This window comes from Orycteropus afer, unplaced genomic scaffold (assembly GCF_000298275.1).
Source record: "Orycteropus afer afer isolate SDZICR_OR568_19922 unplaced genomic scaffold, OryAfe1.0 scaffold00004, whole genome shotgun sequence".
Classification (NCBI taxonomy): domain Eukaryota; kingdom Metazoa; phylum Chordata; class Mammalia; order Tubulidentata; family Orycteropodidae; genus Orycteropus; species Orycteropus afer.
Window position 1 is genome coordinate 19,016,546 of NW_006921591.1, and position 5,748 is coordinate 19,022,293.

Here is a 5,748-nt window from a genome sequence, read left to right on the forward strand (position 1 = left end):
CCAGCCTTCTGGTTAGCAGTCAAGTGCCTTAGGCACTATGCTACCAGAGCTGATGTGGGTAAGGGGAGGGATATATGAGAAGGATATGTGACCACCATGATAACATTAGGAAATGGAAATAGGAGGACACCGAATTGTGCACATAAGAGATAGACAACAGATGCTAATACCAATCAATGTGTCCACAATACTGCATTGCCATTAACACCAAACACCAAGCTACACATAAACACATAAACACCAAAGAAGATCAGATGGTGGTCAGTGAACAGAAGTATACTCTAGACCAAGGATAGATTCAGGTGAGGCTAATCTTGCACAGACACCAGTAATACAAAATGCTTGTATTCCTTACAGAAATAATAGAAGACAGACACATAGTAATCCTTCACAGACAACCAGACACCATGGGAGAGAGGTCCAATAGATCTACCATCTTGGGACCATAGTACTGGGGGACACCAGACTCAATTGGCACAACAAAATATATAAAAGCCTTGCTCCACATCTTACATTGGTGAGTAGCGACTGGGGTCTTAGAAGCTTTCAAGCAACCATCTAAGATGCAGCTAACAGTCTCCTAGCATTGGAAGCAAATAAGAACACACATATTTAAAAAAAAAAAAAAAAAAAAGGCATTTGGAAGCAATCAACCATAGGACACGATGGCCCTTGAGACTGGAAGAACTAGATGGTACCTGGCTACCAATGCCAGCCACTCAGGAAAGGATCAAATCTGTAGATCCTGGATAGAGTGGGAGGGAAAATGTGGAACAAAATCCAAAAACTCAATAATGACAATTACTGGTCAGATGAAATCTGGTGAGACCCCCAATTCTATGGCCCTGGAATACGTTCTGTACCTGGAATAAAACACATCCCCAGGGGCTGGCTCTAAGCCCAATAGTTAACAAGATATGCACCCAGACCACTCAACCCAGGATGACACACCCACATACTCTATGGTAATACGTCCCTCAGAGCAATGGAACACGGGACACCAGAGGACCAACTTTCAAATTGAGGAAATACAGGACAAAAAGGAGTGCATAACTATGAGGGGCACAGGGGAAGGGTTACAGTGTAGGGAGAGGAGGAGACTGGGTTAGGGTTGGGCATGGTAAATGGGGAATGAAACAATGTGAACGTAACCTTGAATGTAAAACAAGCTCTTAAAATAAAAAATAAATAAAACTCAGGTAAACATCTTTCCAATATTTTTTGCTTTCAGCCAAAACCCATTTGACATCAGTAATGATATCCCTCATTCTGTGTCTTCTGAATCCAGCATGAACTTCTAGAAGTTCCCTGTCAATATACCACTGCAACCATTTTTGAATTATCATCAGCAAAATTTTACTTGTGCTTGATATTAATAATACTCAAAAGAACTCACTGCTGTCGAGTCAATTCCACTCATAGTTACCCCTCCTTGGGTTTCCGAGGTGTTATCTCTACAAAAATAGATTGCCCAATCTTCCCTCTGAGGAGTGGCTGGTGGGTTTGAACTGCCAGCCTTCTGGTTAGCAGTCAAATGCCTTAGGCACTATGACACCAGAGCTCCTGATATTAAGGATATTATTCATTCATGATATTGTGTGTGTGTACGTAAGGAAGAAAGACCTGGAAATCTACTCCCAAAATCAATCAGTGAAAACCCTATGAATCAAAAAAGTCCAATTAGAATCACTCATGAGGCTGGTGCAGGACTGAGCAGTGTTTTGTTCCATTGTCTTGGTATCACCATGAGTTAGGGGCTGACTCGACAGTAGGTAACAATTATAAATTGTTACTTATAACGTGGTTCTGCTTCCCTAATTGAGTCCTAGCTGGCACATGCCATGTGAAGGGAAGACAGCTCTGAAAGTCTGGAGCAGCTTTGAGGATAAGCCTGGGGGACATGCCACAGCTACTTGTGCCAAGCACTCCACATTTATTGGGGTAGGTTATCAATTGCCTGAACAATGCCAGAGAAAAACAATCCCAAATGCATAGATTTAAAACAATCATTATTTATTCTCACAAATCTTTGATAGGCAGAGATGGGCTGGATTATGCTATGCTTAGCTAGGTGGCCTTGCTCTGCATGTTGTCACTCTGGGACCAAGGCTGGAGGGGCAGTGTTACCCAGGGTGATTTGCAAGGCTCCTCAAGGCCTAGGCTCAGACCCAGCATACTGACATTTCTATCTCATTCCACTGGCAAAGCCAATGACATGGCCAAACCCAAAGTCAAAGGAGCAGGTAAGTACAGTACATCCACCAGGAAGCCATGGCCAGGGCATGGATGCCAATGGTCTCTCTGCTACTCATGGAACTTAGTTTGCAATGGCACTGCATGGACACTTACATTAAGTCCTATAATCCTCAAAACCTTACAAGAGATTTACTATTATCTCTAGTTAAGTAGTTTATCCAAGTTACATTATTTTTAAGTGACAGATGGGATTCAAATTCAGCCTAGCTCCAAAACCCACTCTTTGCATCCTGGTTAGACAGTGCTGATCAGAAGGGTCACAGTCACTCCCTTCATGGAGTCACAGATGAGTTACACTGGAATCAATCAAATAATTGTACAAAGAAAAGGAAAATTAAACTCTAAGATTTCCTGATGCTAGAACACAATACAAAGGGCATATTTGGTCAAATCAGAGGTGTTGGAATAGACTTCTCTGAAGAAGTGATGGCTGAAGGAAAACCATGCAAGAAAGGGCAGGGAAAGGTATTTCAGGCAAAGGAAAGAGCATATGCACAAGCACTAAAGTAGGAGGGAGCATGAAACAAGTGAGCAACTGAAAAGAAGCTACAGTGGCTGACAGAGGATAGAGGGCACAATGTGAGAGAAGGAGGAAGGGGTAAGAGGTAAGTTGATTGCACAATACCTGGTAGGCCATGGTAAACATCCTGATGCTCTTAAGAGCACTAGAAATCATTAGAGAGGCTTCATCAAGGAAATGGCATGAGACTCCTTGCATATTGGAAAGTTCTGTCTAGCTGTAGGATAGAAAAGGGCTTAGTAGGATGGACAAGAGAATACCAGGAACCTAGCACAAAATGAGAGTGGTAATGGATGGATTCAAGAGGTGCTAAGGAGAGTGTCTTAGTTATCTATTGCTGCTATAATAGAAATAAAACAAGTGGGTGGCTTTAATGAACACAAATTTATTCTCTCACAGTCCTGATTCAGAACACCAGCTTTAAGGAAAACTTTCTCTCTGTGTGTCTCCTAATTATAGGAGGTTCCCAGTGCAGGAACCCTGGGTCCAAAAGATGTGCTTTTCTTCCAGCTTTTCTTTCATGGTGGTAGTATGTCCCCCTCTCTCTGCCTGCTTCTCTCCCCTTATATGACCCTAGACCAGGCCTCTTACCTGAGATGGGGGCCATTGAACGAAGGCTGTTATGACTAGGTGAGGAGGTGTGGGAGCAGGACAGGTGTATCATGTGCAGATGAGTATCAGGGGTATCATGTGTTCATTTTGCACATGTTCAGTTTGATGTGCTTTTGAGACAGTTAAGAGGAGAAGCCTAAGAGGTGTTAGGATTTGTGGGTCTGGAACACAGAGAAGAGCCTATAGTCAGTGATGCCAATTTGAGTCACTTGCCTGTGGTTGAGGTCACCTGGGACTCTACAGCCTCAGAGAAAAGAGTAATAGATCTTAAGACCTATTACTCTCTTACATCATTACATCAAGGGCCATAAGGAGGAAAGTGTGGCTGCCAGGGAATCTATGTAAGAATGACAGAAAAGGAGGAGAAGCCCAGAGGCAAGTTTACCACCCAATTCTTGGAGAGAACACTTATAAGAGGGGAGGGGAGAAACAGCAATGAGTGCTCCTGCTCCCCATGAGAGTGAGAAACCTTGGAGACATCTTTGGTCTTTTCTTCCTCTTACATCTCATTGCCAATGTGTTAGGAAAGCCCTTTGACTCTAACTTAAAAACTAGAATTTGGTCACTTTTCACTTCAATTCCCCTTGCTCCATCCTCATAATATGCAGGAACCAGTTAGTAGCTCATAACAAATTTGCTTGCTAATTGCTAACCAATTGCAAGCTTGAAACCAGGCATTTTCAAGGAGGCCTGATGGCCAAGTGGTTAAGCAATAAGCTGCTAACCAAAAAGCTTACAGTTTGAACCCACTAGTCATTCCACAGGATAAAGACTTACAGCCTTGGCAACCCTATAGGGCTGTTCTACTCTGTCCTATAGGGTCAAGATGAATTGCAGTTCACTCACTGGTAGTAAGTTTGAGTTTGGGAGCATTTTTGCCACAAAGATGATCAAACCAGGGCTCTCTGTTCCCATCTGAGAGAGTGGTTTATCAGCTGTCCCTTTCACTGGGCCATCCATATCTTACCTCAAGCTTCCTTACTGGTCTCCCTGCTCCCATCCTATCTCCCACAATCTATTCTCAATTCACCAATCCAAGCAGCTTTGTAAGATCTGTTCATTCCTGTGCTTAATGTCTTCCTTTGTGTCCCTATTACCCAACATAAACCCTATGGCCCACAGGCTTTCCCAGACCTCAACATCTTTCCTCCCCACTCATTGCTCACCACTCAATTTATCCACCCATGTAATTGAGTGAACTCCTGCCTCAGGGCCTTTGCATTGGCTGCTCCTACTGCCTTGCATGCTCTTCCCTAAATATCCTCATAAAACATACCTCACCTCCTCAAGTCTGTGCTGTATTGTTACCTTCTAAATAAGATTCACCCTGACCACTCTATTTAAAAGTATAATACATTCCCTACCTTGCCCCACCTACTTACCTGCAGTATTTTTCTCCCCTTACAAAACAGGTGACATTAAAACACACTGTGTATGTCTTGGTTCTCTAGTCCCACTCTAACAGAAATACCACAAATAGGTGGCTTGAACAAACAGGAATATGAGGCTAGAATTCCAAATTCAAAGTGCCAGCTCTAGGGCTGGATGAAAGTCCTCTGACCTTGGCCTTCAGTTCTGCCTCTTGTTCCTGGCCCACTGAAGCTAAAGGCTTCTCTTAACTCAAGCAGTTTCTGGCTCCTGAAGCTGACAAACCCAAAGTCAACAAATAAAATGGCACAGTCCAAAGATTACTAAACAACATGACAGACTACTAGTTCAAATCTAAAGAGAGTCCCAAGATCAGCAAGAAAAATGTTGTTGTTATTGTTAAGTGCTGTCAAGTCGTTTCTGACTTATAGCGACCCCATGAACAGCAGAACAAAACATTGCCTGATCTGGTGCCAGCTCCATGATCCCTGCTATACTTGAGCCCATTGTCACAGCCACCATGTCAATCCATCTCATTGAAGACCTTCCCTTCTTTTCGTTGACCCTCCACCTTACCAAGCATGACATCCTTCTCCAGGTAATGGTCCCTTCTGGCAACATGACCAAAGTAGGTGAGACAAAATCGGCCATTCTCGCTTCCAAGGGGCATTTTGGGTGCACTTCCTCCAGGACAGATCTGTTAGTTCTTTTAGCAGTCCATGGTACTTTCAGCATTCTTCACCAGCACCACAACTCAAAAGCATCAACTCTTCTTCGGTCTTCCCTATTCATTGTCCAGCTCTCATATGCATATGAGGTGATTGAAAATATCATGGCTTGTATCAGGTGCACCTAAATCCTCAAGGAGACACATTGCTTTTCAGCACTTCCTTCACGGCTGACCTGCCCAGTGCTACACGTTGTCTAATGTCCTGACTGCTACTTCCATTGGCATCGATTGTAGAACCAAGCAACGTAAAATCTTTGACAAC